Genomic DNA, 18,395 nt, shown 5'->3' on the forward strand with positions numbered 1-18,395 from the left:
ACATACATACACACACAGACATTTGCCGATCTCGACGAACTGAATCGAATGGTGTATGACACTCGGCCCTCCGGGCCTCGGTTGAAAAGTCGATTTTTTCAGTGATTGCACAGCCTTTTTCATACGAGAAAGGTAAAAATATAAAACGGGTCAACACTGTCACATATGTTCATGACAAATCTTTCTCGTGAGTATTTTGTAAAAATTATGAATGAGTAAACTAAATAGGAAAGTATAATCGAAACAAAATTTTATTATTTAGAATTAGTATGCAAATGCATTTTTTTCAACCTGTACGGGCATTGATAGCTAAATTTATTTCACTTCATTAAACCCTCAAATCATCTATATCCCGTAGACAGTTGCTATCGACGGGACTAGCCTCATCCGCGAACACTTGGGTAGATCGAAGTTTAAGATTTATGATCACGACACAAATGTGGACGTTTTATATTGTCATCGGCTCTCTCTTTATGGCACACCTGGTTTGGGGACATTCTCTGATTCACATTCAATTTTGATCTTTGAAAATTTTCACCAAACTCTCAATTTCGCGTAGATAGCTGCTATCGATGGGACTATCATCAGCCTTGAAGATATGTGCAAAATCAATCATGCGAGCGCTTGCCCATACTTTGTTGTTGTACGATCCTAATAGATTATCTTTCGTAAAAACGTAATTTCCACGCTTTGTTTTTTTCCTTGGTTCAAAAGTTTAGAAAATAGTTTTATCAATAGATAGATGGTTAACCCTACCTCTTCATAATTATGGTTAGCTGAATGACTTCTTTGAATTTTGAAGTAATGTTGCAGTGAATTGATACCCGTATCTTCCCCGATAGGCGAAAGGTGTACTGGTGAGCTGGGCCAGCGATTGGACTATTCTATTCATCGCTGATACCTGTGGGACTACCAGAACCTACACTGTTGATGTTGGGTACAGAACTATAACTAGCCAGACTTTTCGGTTGATACTGAAGTATTGGTTTCAGACGACGCGCATCGTACACTAGCCAGGACGGAGCTGGAGTATAGTCGAAATGTGGTTTTTGTACGGTCCCATTTCTGGATTGTCCACAGATCGGATAGGAACTGCATCAATAGTTGTCGACAAAGACCACTGTTAGCGCTCAGGAATTTTTTCCGCATATATTTAGATGTTTCTGAAAAGTATACTTTGAACAACCGAATTGCACCTCCTCTGCTCGCCGATCAAGATTCGGTCGTTTCCCAGGTTGGGTTGAGAACCACCTCGGCATCTGCCACTGATTGAATTTGTCGTCCCATATGCGTATGCCAATATTTGTTCCGCGAAATGATTTTCTTCATCGCTCGAATCAGAAAAATGTTCAAGAAAAATTTCCGCGTTCTCCATTATTTTGTTCCACCTGGGAGTAGCAACTTTATTTACCAACTACCGGTGCGAAAAAGAGTAGGTAAAATAACAATCATGATAGTAACTGCCGGTGCGTAACACGGTTGTTAGCCAAAATAGTGACGAATAAAGTTGTCAATCTAGCATGCTTTGCCAACCCGAATAGCAACGCATTAGTGCGGGTGCTCTTACAAATTTACCATTTTGTGGCACCAAAATGAATCAACTCTTGTTTAGTCGGATTTATCTTCACGACACTATTCTCAAAGCAGGCTATTGCGATGCATTTTCTTCCCATGGACACGAATTGACTGAACTATCCTGAACTATGTACGCCCAATCCAACCAATGACAATTCGGTCATGTTGATGCGGGAGTCAGGACGATCAAGGAGTAAGCGGAGGATGTAAATGATATTCTTAGGAATTGGATAAAAACGGGAAGAAGTCCGGATAAGACTGCACAAGCTCTTGTGAATGATGTAACGCGAAAGTTTACGGAAAACTACCAACCAAATGTTACAAATATATCTTTAAAAGCACGATCCCAATTTGTTTCTATATACGATACATAGCCCAAATTTGATAGTACATTTTGTGTCCATTTTATCATGCTTAGTTGAATTATCCATTTCTGTTCTTGCAAATAAATTCGGTTGGGTGTTGGGAAATTTAATGCATGATATTTTCGGACGAATTGTCATGGGTTCATTCGTAAACTCTAACTTCGAAGTCATAAAAATTAAATTAAAATGATGAAGTGAATTTATTAACAAAAGCTCTAAAAACAATATCTAATTCACAGCGTGTAGCGTAGTAAACTAACGCTAATTGGTATGGTGGTGACTCCAGAGCAAATAACGCATGAAAACCACGCTCATCGAAACAGACGGCAAGCCGTCACGATGTGCCATTTTCGAGGGCGCTGGCTGGCAGCAAGTCCAAATTGCCACCCTCAACCCAACCGAAGCGATCGCGGTGCCAACGGACGATGTCGGTGACGAAATTCATATTCCAATCACATTCGCCGCCCGATAATTGATTTGTATGATTTTTTTTTATTTCCGAACAAATCAACCCGCCTAGCTTGGTTCGTGATTCGATTAGCAGGAGAGTTGCTATGTTTGCGATTGAAGAAAAAAATGCATTACCACGGATTCGCTAAACTACGTCGCGACTGAGCTCTTTTTCGATGACACGTGAGCATGCTATTAATGCCAGACACTTCACACCTCTACTGAAATGGAGCCGCTACAGAATACAAGATCGGGTTCCGAAAACAATCGATCAATCAATGAAGGCGGTAATGAACAGACAAAAGATGCTAATCATTCGACGTTTCGGGACTTTATGAGCTTCTTATTCTTGACACCGGTCGTGATCAATTCATTTGTGCGCATTTTTTTAGAATTTTATGATCAGGTAAAATCAGGAATATACGCAAATTTGTTGACCAATAATTTCCGGAAATTTTTATCAGATATTTGGAGGTTGGACTAGCTCCAGGTTGTAGGGAACAGGCTAAAAATATAATGAACTTCATAGAAATATCGTATATGTTTTGGTCACAAGTAGCACGTATATACATCAAAAGATCATCTTATGAAACGGCATTTATTTTAAGGCTGTTTGACCGATTAATCTTACACGTTATCAAGAACAAATGAATACGTGCTAATTTTGTGATCAGATGGTAAAATATGGCAAACCATGTTTGGATATCGATAAGAAAAACTCGTGTACAGACAAAAATTCCAACACATAGTCTACAATATCATTGAACGCCAAACCAATATTGTATCTACTGGGCACGAAGTAATAACAGAAAAAAATCGTCCAGTACCTCAAAGTCAGTAGCCAGCACTATCAGGAAGAAAACTAATACCAACCATAGCGGATCCACACTAATTCACTCATAAGTGCAAAAAAAAAACAAATAAAAACATCAAATAGCGAGCATAAAGCCATCAACGATGGCGACATGGGCGGGGTCGACAACGAGAAAGCTATAATTGACCCCAAGATTCAATTGGCAAGGAAACAAATATTTTCTCGACGCACAAAAATCCGCTTACAAAGTAAAGTCATTTTTTACCATCTGTAAATATATAAAATACACAATTTTCCGTCCCGCATTGACTTGGGTGAAACAAAGCAATGCCTTGCTAATACTACAAATTTTTCAACAAATTTCACTACCAATTCTTAGATTACAGATAAATGGCGTAGCTAGTGCTACAACCCTACTGATATCGAGAATCTTCCCTGGTCAGGACTCGAACATGTGATGACTATCTTATGATACCAATGCCACACTCCACTGAATCGCCTGAATCGCCAGACCAAATTCAAATAAACGAATTTAAAAATGAATAGTACCGTAAGGCAACAGATGTTGTATGTTGAAAAGTTTTCACCCCCTTTTACTCTTTCCACTTTCACAGTAAAAAGCTCCAGATATTTTTGTGTACTCATTACAATGTACAATTTCTTCGAATACACCCTTTAAAATACCCTCCAATTCTCACGGGATAACTTAAACAGAAGAAACAAATTTCTGTTCAGAAATCTAAACTCATAAATTGAACGTATCATTATTTGACATTCTTAAAACTGTGTCGTGGTGTCGTGTATTCCTATGGTTCTCGCGTTACGAAATATAGTAAAAAATGTATAGTATGAAAAACGTAAAAAAACATTTTCTTACGACGTTCCTTCGTTGTGACATTTTTCGGCATGGGCTTTGAAGCGAACCCATATATTGCTTCGTTCCTCTTGCCCCTGAGAATAGGATTCATAATGCCTTTAGAGTGCCGCGATTAAAAGATTAGCTTGGTCGTTGATGTGATGTGCGAAAGCATGCATACTCGAATGCGGGAAGCTGTGAATGTGATTTGAATGTATATTTCGTTAGAGACATTAAGGGGAATGGTATGGGTCGAGATGAGAAGCTAGTGTGACGGTGTGGTGGGAAGAAAACATGCGAATCCGCGTCGAAGAAATCAAAACAGAAGCGCGAAGTGATCGCGATCGTGTTCGGAGCGGTTTTTTTGCCTTGCAAGAAGAAGAACACTCCGCAAAGGTAGGCTGCGAAGGGAGTCACTGTCTTAAACCCAGTAGTCGTGTGAAATGCAAATTGCTACTGCGTTTTTGGCAAATCGTTGTTATTGTTGTCGTGGTGGTTTGAGGAAACTGGTCTTGCGTGTGTAAGAATCATGGTTGCAAAAGTTTTGCAGCGTCGAAGTTAATTATTTTTGTTTTACTTGATGCCTTTTACACAATAATTTTATGTTGCTCGTACAAAATCTAAAGATTTAGTGGGAAAAATAGATTTAATCAGAGAGCTTGTATTTTTCATAAATAAAACATGTAAAAAAGCAAAGATTAGCACGAAAACTTGCGCAAATTGAAAATGAATGTTTAACCCACAAAAAGCAAGAACTCTCGGAGATCCGGCTGGTTACAATTCTCTAGTTTGAATGAACTTGTAGTACGCAGCTCACCTGGGTACGATTCCCAACCCTGTACATAGGGTTAAAGATTTTTCTAAAGAGATGTTTCTAAACCGAAAAAAGAGACGAACTACCATTTGGTCGAAATCTCTATAATCTAAATTAAAAAAAACTAGTAATGATCGATCGAAATTGGAACCTCGCTACGCTCCTAACTCCGAAATATCGAATTTCGTCATTACATAAATCCACAAATCTCCACACACTTGAGAATATCGTCAAAAGCTTTTAATATCATAATAATCTCCTCGAAGTAACGCTTGGAACCAAAGATGAAGGAGATAAAAGATGGTGAGTTGATGTAAATGAATTTGGTTTGGATTGGATAGTTAATCTAAAATTCATAAAGAATCTGATATCATGATTAATTCAATGTTACAGGTGAAATAAGGTGACTGCCGTTTCTGTTAGTTAACGATTTTTGCAATATACCGTATTATATGTAATAGCCTGCCACTTATTTTCAAAGCGATAGAACTTTTGCTTTGATAATTCTGCCCAGCCCAGAAGAAAACAAATCCCAATTTTTCCATTCAAATCCCTCAATTTATCGCCATTGATCATTCCAGAAAATTAATCAATTAAATTACAAGTCATTAAAGTCACAACTCCACTATAGACTAAGGACTGAAAATTCAATTTGTAAAGTTGACCGAATATATTATATAGGCTTTATAGGCCTATAGGAATACATAGGCCTTTTTACCAGGCTGTTCAGTCAGATAAATTCTAGCGACCACTACGTTTTGTACCGTCCAAACGTTTCGGCCGTTAGTTTCGGTCTTCCTCAGTGTAAATTGTATATAATGTAAAATGTTCATATTATTATAGGTAGTTTTCACCGAAAAACCAACCAACCAACGGTTAAAACGTTTGGACGTTACAAAAATTAGTGTTCGTTATAATTTATCTGACTGAACAGCCGAATAAACTATCCTGGAACAACGACAGTCGCAACAACACTCAACAGGCCTTTTCACCATTATAACAACGACTTGCACATGAGCAACCGTGAATAAATGTTGCAAGAACTTCGTAAAACCCACTTCATATAAATTGCAATGTAAAAATTGGATATAAATTTACTAAAAATCAGACTTCGACGTAAAAGTTGTTTAAAAAACGTTCAGTATAAAAACCGGTTAAAATATATCTGGCTCTTACAAAGTAGTTTTCTTTATATGACTTTTATTCTTAACTGGTGCGATATATGGATTTTCCTACAAACAAATTATTTATTTTGAACCGGCTTTTATACTAGATGTTATCCTTTGCTGTTTTTTTTTCGTGTGAGAAGCTATGATGCGATTTTTAGACTGCAGGTCATCAGTGTGATTTTTACGCTTGAAATTTTTATCCAATTTTTACATTCTAATATACTTAATTATACTTAAACTAAGAAATGAAACTATAGCTGTATGTTGGGTTTATTTCAATAAATAAACAATATTATTAAAAAACTAATAACGTTAGTTGCAGTAGACCTATAAACGTGATGAAGACAAGAAAATATTTCGTTGAAAAAGCCTAAATAGATTGGTTCAAATTTCAACAAATTTGCTTGTTGTATCTGACAATAATATTGTTGAACTAATAAGAATATATTTATTGAAATATCCTGTTCCACTTTGCTGTAATATCGCTGGAACAAGATGTCTTCTAATCTGCAACTGTATAGATTTAGTAAAGTGACAGTTCGAATAAAGAAAAACATCAATCTACCTATTAGAAAAATTCGCTTCCTATGTCATTCTACGTACGGGACCATTTTTCATCCAACATCTAACTGACAGAACAGTTGGACAGTTTAACAATGTTTGAAAGAATATTGCAGCAGGGCATATACTATTGGTCGCCAGGCCCACAATTAATGATATCACCAATTAAAAATATTTGCGCCTTCGGAACCGCCAAAACTGTAATTAAAGTGTTCCGTTTGTGTTAATTGTAACCGTAATTTATTAATCGGGCTGTAGCCTGTTACATGTATATACTTTACTCAAGGAAGTCACATGTTTTAATAATAATGTGCAGTAAAATTTCATTTCATTCAATCGAAACTGAATAAACGCAGTCAATCAGTCGTCTACGGTAGCACTCATATTCATTTAACGCATCAGTTGCTGTTGATCTGAAGCTAGGTCCATGGCTCTTCACTCACCGTCGCTTTCAAATGAGTTGCAATTCATAGTCAATCTCCTTCGTTTGATCCTCTCAAATGAATAGATCAGCTTTCAATTTACCCAGTGGGCACCAGTCAAATGAGATCCGGGTAAACCTAAGACAAGAAGAGACAACTGGCTTCGTATTTTTGATTATCTTGCCTTTCTTGTGCCAGATGACAGATGAGTGTATGCAGCTAGCGAGGTTGGCAGTGCAGCCAATTACTTTGCCATATTTAGACATGTTGCTGTAATACACATAATAATGGTCGTTCCATTAACACAACGTACTATCAAATAAGTTTTTCATTGCAACCAATTCCAACAAGCTGTTATTACTAGATTCATTATTTCTCGTCTGAAATCTGCGAATTTAAGAAATTTTGAAAAATAAATACGATAGCCGCAGTATGCTATCATAATTGTACGAAGATGTCAAATTTATTGCTAAAATCCAATATGTAATTCAGCTATTTTTTTTGCGCCTCTACCAATATTTTCCTGTACACAATTCCGATGACATGGTAAAGGAGTAAAACACTTCCACACTGGTTCTATAGGAAAACATATCGAGCACAGTCTATAGACACGAGAATGGTCGATGTTCTCTCAAAAATAATAAGAAAAGATTTTGCTCGATTTGAATGCTATAAACAGGTCATATCGATGGTGAGTTTATTGATTTGAAGTATTGAAGTATTGGATTGATTGCAAAATGTCCTCAATCATCCATTTCCGTCATCTGATGACCAGGCTTGCAAAAGCAATATAGATATATATTGATTATGGTTTTTGCTTTGGTGGTTACCGGAAATTGTCATCTTTGTTTTCAAATTGGCCTTAATTAATAAATTCCGGTTTTTTATGACTACTTTAAATGATACCCATATTGATAGTTGTATTCACTGTAGATCGCGGAAGGAACGTTAATCCGATACTTGCTTTTGCTAGAGGCCGTATATACTACTTCGCACTCCACAAGTATCACGGGAGGAGGATATTTGTTAGTAACTAGATATCGACCCATCAACTCATGGACCGGGGAACCCAACCGGCTTTTCTTCTCTTCACCTCAGAAAAATCTCGACGGCCTCGGGATGGGCCAGACATCCGGACGAGTATCCCGATTCTTTGGCGCACGATGAAAAGAGAGAAAAGGCCGGATTTCACCTTCATCTTCCGATTCGATTACTTAGGGACATTTTTTATCTTCAAACTACTAATAAAAAATAATTATTACCAAACCAAAACAAAACTTATATTAACAGAAAAGCCCACTACGTCATTTGTTTATTCTTTTCTTTTTCATATCCTCCTGATTTATCACCTTCATCGAAAAGAATGATAACCTCACTCATACAGATAAAATATGTTCCTACCTGTATCCGTCTTGAGTTGTCTCGTCTTATCATAGCCTTTACCCTGTATGTATTTATTATCTTGGTCGGAGTTATTTTCATGTCAGTGAGTGTTCATTCATATTCATTTGTGAGTGGTTCATTGGAATGGTTCACTTCCATTAGCTGAGACCGTGCTAATGTGAGGTAGGTTTTCAATAGAAACTAAACAGGCAAAAACGTCGAATGACCAGAACCTGTTATTCAATTGACAGTGAACTTTGAGTGACTCAAACGAAGACGGCAGCAGAACTCAACTGATATAGTGGTGGTATGCTGACAGTGAAAGACTCGCAGTTTCACTTGAAACGAATATTTTCGTTTGAAATCGATATTTTACCGCACATTAATAATAAGAGGAAAACCATAAAACCACTATTGATCGATTAGTGTCTTTATTGCATTTTATTCGATAGGGAGAACTGGGTCAATTCGAACCTCGCAAAGGTTTATGAGCTATTGAACTTTGCCATATTTATTTTCTTATTCTGAAAGACCGTTTACCGCATTGTGTATAAACGGTTCTGTGCAAAACTGCATCAAATGTTCGAATTACCTCAACCCAGGTCAAATTCGGACAACCCATTTCTTATCAATTTCTTTTTGCAATGAAAGTGAATTTCTTTTGTTATTCCTAGTTGTTATTTGCTTATATACAAGACTTTATAGTAAATATACAAAAATGAGTGGGAGCTGACCCAAATAAACTAAAAAGGGGCAATAAAATATAACACCGAAATCTGTTAACCGATTTGCGAAAATTTATGTTTTCCTGGAAGCTCGACCGACATTCTTGAAAGGCATGAGCCTGAGGAATTGGATAAAAACCGTGGCAACAGTTATAGTATTGACAGCCAGCAGAATTATGCAGCTGTAGGGCAAACAACAGATAATCATTGCACAGTCAGTTAGACCACTGTCTACGTTAGATGGTATCCTTTTTCAAATTTGAATTTTGCATGACATTGGACAGCATTTCGGGTTTAATCGCAGCCATTTCAGCTCGTATATTTAGCTTTGAGTTCATCAAGGTACTTAGGTTTGCTAGAATAAACTTGTCCCCCAAATTCGACAATTTTGTTTATTTACTCAACCGGAAAGGATGAAGTGAGCTTCGTCCGTCATTAAAATTTTGTTCCAAAAATCAGGCTTTACATCAATCATTCTTGCCACAGCATTTCCATATTCCAAGCGACGTGGCATATCCGTTGGTATAAATCGACTCATAGCTAAAATGTCACTAAATGACGTTTAAGAATTGTGTTTATCTGTCAAAATCGGCTGGAAAAATGGCAGAGTTGTTCAATGTTGAAATAGGATACATCCAGATAACGTACCCTTATATTAATTGGTTGTTTCAAATTTCAATTTTATTCAACATTAGTACTTTGATTGAAACAATATCGAGTTATTATTGAAGTGAAATCAGTTTAAAATAACTAGTATCTGAAAGTTTAAAATAACTAGTTAATTTGTTTTAATTACATCAAGAATTGGTTAGTCCACATATAACATGGAAATTTGTTTGGTCAAACATAAAATGGGTTGTGTCATGTGTTTGATCTGTTTTGGGCGTATTCACACAATAATCCTCGTAGCTTTTAGTCGACTATTTTTCGCAATGTCGTCTTAGCTAACAAGCACGTCAAATGAACCGCTTCACTGACTGTGACAAATTACAATACAAGTTTTGGTTCCGTTCCTAAAATAGACAATTCCTGATCTACCATAGCTAGTAATCAGCAGAACACCATGCTGTGTCATGTATGTCCAACTGAGTCCCCTTTACAAATGATCTACTCTGAATAACCACTTGGCACCTACATAGCTCATTAGTCTACTTCAACGCCCAGATTGTTGTTTTTTTCTGTGTACCAAACGACCGCCTGTGTCAGTCATAGCCACAGTGAGGCCAACTACCGCTTGTCTGGACGGTGCTTCAGAAAGGTCACCTGTATGAATGAAACCACCACCGCTGATGGCATATGCTGCAGGAACAGCCTCAACCGTAAATATGTATCATGGCGGCGGGGCAAAGTCTTAACCGCCATCAGTGGCGCGAGGTTGGCCCGAATCTCAACCCCGGATGGCGAGTAACATGACGATGCTAATATATGTTGATCGGATTAAGTTCATAAATTTTAGGCTTTTACGCGTCGTCGAATCATCAAACAGTTGGATCTGCGAGAGTCCAATGACGAAATCGAGGCAAGATGTAAATAGCGTGGACGGGGAAGAAGGTAAAAAACTGTTGAACGCGCCGAGCAATTTTTATCGTCCGCCAAAGTCATTATCGTGCCGCCACGCGTCTTTTTTATATTCTACATGTTTTCTTTGCGGCGGCCGGCTATTTTGTGTGAACGGGTTTATGGCGTATATTATTTTAACTGCAATTATCACATTTTTACTGCCGGGCGACGAACGGCGAAATGTGTTTATGCTACTAATCTTCGGTCTGTAGATTCTAAGGAATGTCAATGAAAAGCGTGAGCGATATTGTACCAACAAGGAAAATAAAGTTCAACATACATTTATGTAAAATCTGCAGTATGAATAATGTTAAACATTCAATATATACTGTAGAGTTGCAGAGAGCAAGGTCAAAATATTATATGTAAAATCAAAGAAACCAAAAATATACGAAATAAAAAAATAATTCGTTGTACTGGTCGCACTGGAAATCTTGCTTGTATATCACACATTCCTCTCTGCAACTCTACATATACAAATTTAAGTATTCAGCTGATATTAAATCAAAGTCCACCCAAATATGCGTAGACAAACGCCGAACGATTCATCAAAACTAGAGCACATAAATACGACAAGTAACACATTTGTTAAAAACTGACTCTTAAAGCACATAGTTTTTCGAAAGAAAGTGTGCAGTGGAAATAGCCGAAAACCCGAAAGCAATGAGTGTATTACAGGGTCCAAAACTCGAAGTGTAACCAAGTTCAGACCGTTCGCGCAGCTATCGCACTGGCATCAGCTGTCTATAAATTGGCTGAATGGCCCTTCGAAGTATTGTTCACAAGCGCGCAATAGTATTTTGCTAAAAGTGAACGCAATAAAGGGATCTGTGATGGAATTCAAAAGAAATAGTGTGATTACTTTATATTTAGCTGGAAAATCACAACCAGCGATTGTTCGTTAGCGCAAACACATTATTGTTAATAAAATTTTAGTTGATCGCGCCATAACTATTTACAATAAAACTGGTAGACACTTTTTTTTTCTGCCGAATCTCAGCTTTGTTGCATCTTTTGCCGAAATCACAACAGCTGAAATATCGGTTAACATTTTTTTTACTGAGATATTAGTAAAAGTGACGTTTCATAACTGAGACTCGGATAATATTTCGTCGAAAATTAGTAAACAAATATCACATCGCTGAGATATCAGTTTCCAAATTCGCTGACTACACGGCTGTTTGGAAATTAACGAACTGAATTGAGTGTGTAGCATCGCAAATCGCCATCGAGCAAACGTGAATTAATTCTGAATTTTTGATTATTTTCTCACTTTCTGCAGTTTAAAGTAAATAAAAATAATTGTTCAACCCGAATTTATGGCCTTTTCAATTGCTTACGCTTTGAGTGTCGGACCCTGTTCCATCAGCTCTTTGGTCACTGTATCTCAAAATAAACAGCAATATCTGTTTGACATTGCACTCGAAAGTCATGAAAACATCACACTTTCAACACATTTGTTAATGTTCCACCTCCTGCCATTGAGCAAACCATGTACTGCCAATGGCAAAGTAGAAATCATCACGGTACAAACGATCCTATATGTCACAGCGAAGAGAAATTCAATTTCACACTTGGTCTGATTTTCGCTCGCTACCTTCACCGCGCACCCGCTGACCTCCGCAGACGACGACACGTGAACAGTGATGACTCTGCCCTACATCTGCCGCGACACTGATTGCTGTTTGCTTCCTTTTCGAACGATACATACAAGCTAATCTACAAATCTTTTTGAAATCTGCTTCATTTCGGTGAAATTCCAACAGCGCATCACACCGGTACGGTTAATAAATGAATATAAACCTACATATAGATCTCACTCTTTTTTGGTGGGTTGTCAAATATGGTCAGTGTTAAGTCATACCGAACTAAATCGCAAAACATAAAAAATGAGATAATGACAACACTGGATAAAGAATTTCTTCAGCTACATTCAACTTTTGCCAGATTTGAATTATCTAACCATAAACAAGAATTATGACAAAAAATAATTTCCAACTATGCCGTAGAGGATGCTGCTATTCAAAATTTAAGCCCGTTTTTCTCGAAATCATTATTTTGTCACTTAGTCCGGTCTGACTTAACACCGAGCATATGTAGATGGTGACAATGATGGTAGTAGCTAAAGGAGTAGTTGGTTTTTGGCTATTTGGTGAGACACGGTTGGTTCTTTTTGTGTACATATTCAAATTCCGCTTGGAAAGTCGATAAACATTTTAAATATATACTCAATGCTACTTAACTCAAGATCCACACATTTGATTTTCGTATTTTTTCTTCATTATGTTGGTTAAGAAGTTAAGTTAAGGGATTCGAGTGTGCATCTTCGTCGCGAGTGGTTGACTCTCGTAGAGCTCCCTTCGCGTCGGTTAATTTTAATCATTTACGGCACAGTTTACTGCCTTCCGGTTATCAAAAGTGTGAATAACGGTGCAATTGAACGATAATATAAAGTGAAGTGGCTTATAAAAGCATTTTTCGACTGACGCGAGTGGTGACAGTGTGAAAATCTAATTTCGGCAAATGAAAAAAATCTTTTCCTCGCATTACGGGCCGTCGATTCCCGATGCAAGGACAGTAAAAGTGCACAGAAAACGTCTAGCAACACAGTGTACATTCTAAAAATAGTGAAAAATGGTTTTTCGGAAAATAAAGTTCGATCCGAAAAGTGAAAAAATACGGCGATAAGAAAATTTGGCATAATCAAATAATTGGTGTTTCACCAGCGACTTGCGACTACTAGGTGTCGCCCCAAAAATCTTCACCCGAAAAATAGGTGGCAAACCAGCCGATCGGTGCTCAGCTAATTTCGTCCGCGTCCCTTGTCACCTATTTTTTTTTATTGGGTGTTTCTTCGGCGATGCTATTTTTGAAAATGAGCCGCCTTGGATATTCAACTTTTTTTTTTGTTTTCTTATTTTATTGCAAATGAGTAGAGGTTTTGATTCTTTTATATTCGGGATTGCAGGTATTTTGTCGCATGTAAATTTTGGGCATTCGTTGATGTGATGGCACTGTAAGGTATCACGTATCCGCAGGTCGGCCAACTTTTCTTTGGACTGAGCAAACTAATTTCTATGTTTGTTTGGGGTTTGTTTTACCAACGGGGGAACTGATCCACAGAGCATTCAATGTGCTTAGGGAAAACACATGGCCTTATTTAAGTGGAATGATGACTTCAATCATGTATAATGTTTGAGAATTGACAATTCGCGAGAGGGATCGGGGACCGGTTGGCAATTACCTTCAGTTATGTCCGCACGAAGAATAAGTGTTTTTCTGTCATGTTCATTGGTTAGCGTTCAATTCTATCTCATGCGCCCCACGCGAGTCTGGGTCTATTGATGACATTTGGTCCTTGGACAGGCGACGACTGGGTGCTGTTGGCCTTCTGCCGTTGGTGGCAGAGTGAGGGGGTGCGAGCGGATCTGGCCGGGAAGACAATACCGTAAAGACGAGTTGTTGTTCGGGGGTTGGCTGCAATGGGACTCTGATTTGACTGGTGTCGATGATCGCGGGTCGATGCGTACTGAAGGTTCGCCGCATCTGTTTTGGTGAATCTAATTTAAAGTTCCGTTATTGGTAACAGGCCCGTGCATCGGGTTAACTATCCTCTGTATTTCCCTTCAATGTGTGTGTGTGTGTGTGTGTGTGTGTGTTAACCATCCTAACTCCCACTAGCTGGTAGTGATTTACAGAAAAAAGATGTTTGCATGTATTTTAACATATCCATGCAAATAACTTGGTTCAAGGATTTAGGTAGGTGTTAGCTCAATTGACTTTCCGATGACCCATTTCGTGTACAGCACCAGACATGTTCCGAGGTCGTCGTTCCATCAACCAGCCCCGCCTTACTGTAATGTTTGTATCAAATGGATTATAACATTACAATCAAACTTTCGATTCCTTACATGAGGTAAGAAATCGACGCGTATTTAGTGTATTTATTTGATTTTTGTATATATAAATTAGAATGTGTCTGTAGAAAAATATACCAGTTTTTCTATTTCCTTCCTCATCTCCTACTTACGCGAGTGACTGATACTTGCTTATCCATTTTTCGTCCCATTCCAAACCTTCTCCAGATATCCTCAAAATCTCCAGCTTTCTCACGCATCAAACAGCCCGAACAATCTTTTCTCTTTCTCACATTTGCAGATACAGCGCAATCCCTCCTTCAGTTTCCGCTGGTTTCTTCAAAACCAGTTCCCGTATGGTATATTCCTGTGGGGTAGGTTGGCCATCGACACCCGTCCATCTCCCTAGAAGCTACCTGTTCCTTTTATTTCGCTGTCGGCTGAGATGACAATCAATCAATCTATCCCGGTCAAACCATTCGGAATTTGATTCGGAATCCTGAATGGAGTCAGTATGGAATCCAGCTCAAACGATACAACCGATTGATTCGAAATCGGTTGCTGTATTTGAGCTGGAATCCACTCCGACTCCATTCCGAAATCCGAACCGGTTCCGGAATGGGTTTAACTGGGATGCCTTTCCTTTGCGAAATTTTCTCCTCTATCATTGATCAACCAAAGCGATGAACCTTAAAGTCAGGTTTAGATGGCGCTGCAGGCGCTGAGTGGAACGAACCGGAGTGTATTTTAGTGGCTAGACTCACACCCGTACTTGGTAAAAAATAATAAATAATATTTTTTTTTGTTGAACTGCACTATTCTCGCGACATTTTCACCAACTAGTACACAGCTTAATGGTAGACACGACCTAGTGAATGGTTGGTTTCGTTTTTCGATAAATTACACTGTATTTCACTCAAAAACTTTAAAAAAGTTTGGACAACAAAAACACCTTCTGGCGACTTGGCAGTGCTGCCACTGCCAAAAACTCCTCTGTATTTCCCTTCAATGTTCGATATAATCGTTCGTATACGTGTATTTCACAAACAATCCAATAAGGAAAATAGGAAATACTTTCGTTGATTTATAACATTTCGAGCTATCATAACTCTGTCTATATAATGTGTTATCACTCGGTAGTTTGCAACCCAAAAATATATCGTAGGGAAGGAATAGCAAAATTAGTCTAAATAATGTCGCAATAAATAGTGATCCGGCCCATTACGCAGATAAGATTAGCTTTTCTAGGCAATACTCCCACGGTCGGCTGTGTGGGGTTGGAATTGCTTTTGTTTGGTAAACGTGGGATACTCTCGGTGGCCGGCTGCCCAGAGTTTGGAAAGAACCAAAAACTAAACAAGATCTTCTTTTTCGAGCGATCGTGTTCTCGAAGACTAAATAAACTACTACCTAGTGCTTTGCAGGTCGGATCGCTTGCTTGGAGCGAATCCTAGACCCTATACCCTTCCAAACCACTAACTCCGCGACACCTATGGAAAAGTCTGATGAACCTTCTGTATAAGATTCCGCATTTTATTCATACGATCGCCGGGTAAAATCAGCACCGACACGATAGAAACCACGAACAAATTCGTCGCGTGATTGAATATTATTAAAAATATAAGCAGTGCTCCTTATAGCCGGCTATCCGGAGTTCAAGGTGCTCATTTTTCTAATCGTATTAATACAACAAATAAATTTCCCAAATTCTCGGCAGCCGGCTGCCCAGAGCAATTATTACATGATAACGCTATTGACACATTTACTAACAACTCTCCCCTTCCCGTGATACATGTGGAGATGCAGAGGATTCCTCGGTCTCTAGTAGCAACATGTGTCGGACTAACATTCCTTCCTTTCCCAGAAGATCTGCATTCGGACGTAGCCGGCGTCGGTATTGATCAGCATGCAGGGATCAGAATAGATTGTACAATGTGGCTCATCATGTTATTCCCAAGCATGTTGTTCCAATGAACATTTTGCAACCTAATTTGGTTCTGGTCAATAACGGAGTAGCAACTACGGGCGATCTCTTATGCTTATGCTTATGCTTATGCATTATGTTGGTTAAGAAGTTGCAAAAATCTTTCTCCCCCCAATTATTTTTGTGTGTCCACGTTAAATATAGATCCCCTAAACGATTTTACATTTCGTGCGAAAAAAGAAGCAACTATTAAAAATAATAAATATTAATAATACAAATAATAATTCATTTCGCATTCACAAAATAAAACTTAGGGTAGGGCAAAACAAAGCTTATCGGTTCAGCTGGTTTCTTATATACAAATGAGCATGCATTCACACTTATGTTTATTTTAGAAACCACATAGTAGTAGGGGAATTATGGGTAAAACCAACACTGTGGGGTGTCAACTTTCCCGAGAAATCAAATTTTTAATCCCTTCATGATGATACTTTACTATTAGGACGATTATGTAGAGCATTTGAAGACAAATTGGATTTACGTTAGTACGCCGAATGTCATAAAAATAAACAAAACATATGACAGCAGCGTTCTTACTCGTCTGGATGTTAGATTTTGTTGGTAGATTTTAAGGTTTTAACCGAATAAAAGCTTTTCAAATCACCAGTTTTTTCAGAACCTATTATTATCGGCCTTTCCAGTGATCAACTGGGTGGATTGAAGACGAGTTTGAGAAATTTTATTGCATTTTAAAAAATTTCGCTGTTGGGGTAAAACCGACACCCTTTGCTTAAGGTAAAACCGACACGCTGTTAAGATGGTTGTGTTTACTTACGACTCATCACAAAAGGCTGAGGATCTTTGTGACACTTCACTTACACTATCAGCATACTATAGTAGTAGCAGAAACACACAGAAATACTTGTATTGTGTTTAGTTCTTATAAGTCTCTTTAAAACTCAAAAATTGCAAGTTTTGCTTATCAGATTCTATCGAAGTTCTTGCTATTTCTGCACAAACCTCATCAAACCGAATTTCCAGTGTTCCATTGGTGTGTCATAGATGTACTTTATCACAGTGAGAAAATAATCTTTTGTATACCTCAGTAGATTGTTGATGATCAGAGTCCCGAAAAATCAAAGTCTGAGTAAGGTAGTTTTACCAAAAAGTGTGTGTCACTTATAAGTAAATAAATCCTATTAACAGAAAAATTGTTAAGCTTAAGGTGTCGGTTTTAACGGTTTTAATTCCCCTACATCATGTGTTTTGTCTAGCTATTTTTAATTAAATGATTTCGAATATGGTATTTCAAACGGAAACATCATTGTCATGTTAGCCACCAGGAAAGAAAAGGCGTGTTGCGGCTGCGAATAGGACTTTCTATGGTTTGCGATGTCAGTTGAATTATAGCAGCCTACGGACTCGCACAAAACTTGCTTTATACTAATCACTGATACTCCCTGTAGTTCTGTATGCCCATGAAGCATGGGAGTTGAAGAAAGCAGCCAATAAAGAGCTCGGTGTGTTTGTGAAAAGAATAAAAAACAAAAAAAAACTTTTTTGCCTTATGTGAAAGTACAAATTTTTGAGAATATTCCTCTAAATTTTCATGGAGCTCAGAGGAATAGATTGAAAGTTTTACCGGTTTGAAGTATGTCTCGTCTACCTAGAGTAGAGCTAGCTTGAATCTTTAAACTCGATTATACTAAAAAGGTATTTTTCCGAAAGTGTCTTATCCATGATCAAGATTGCCGGAAATTTACTCAACCGATATTCTTCATTTTTTTTCAATTGTTCATAACTAATTTTTCTCGTACTCTAAAGGGCGTCATAAATTGCATCACGGAAAAACGCTATAGAAAATAACCCATTGAGTATCTTCTCTTGAAAATTTGGGTCGAAGTAGTTTAGAGTGTATTG

At 37.9% G+C, this 18,395-nt stretch overlaps 1 protein-coding gene across 1 annotated transcript in view; it reads right to left on the minus strand.

Moving 5' to 3' along the window:
- The window catches only part of LOC131681700 (protein naked cuticle homolog), a 186,557-nt gene that overhangs the window by 69,529 nt on the left and 98,633 nt on the right, over positions 1–18,395 (minus strand). The gene's annotated exons all lie outside the window — the stretch shown is intronic.

This window comes from Topomyia yanbarensis, chromosome 2 (genome assembly GCF_030247195.1).
Source record: "Topomyia yanbarensis strain Yona2022 chromosome 2, ASM3024719v1, whole genome shotgun sequence".
Taxonomy (NCBI): Eukaryota; Metazoa; Arthropoda; class Insecta; order Diptera; family Culicidae; genus Topomyia; species Topomyia yanbarensis.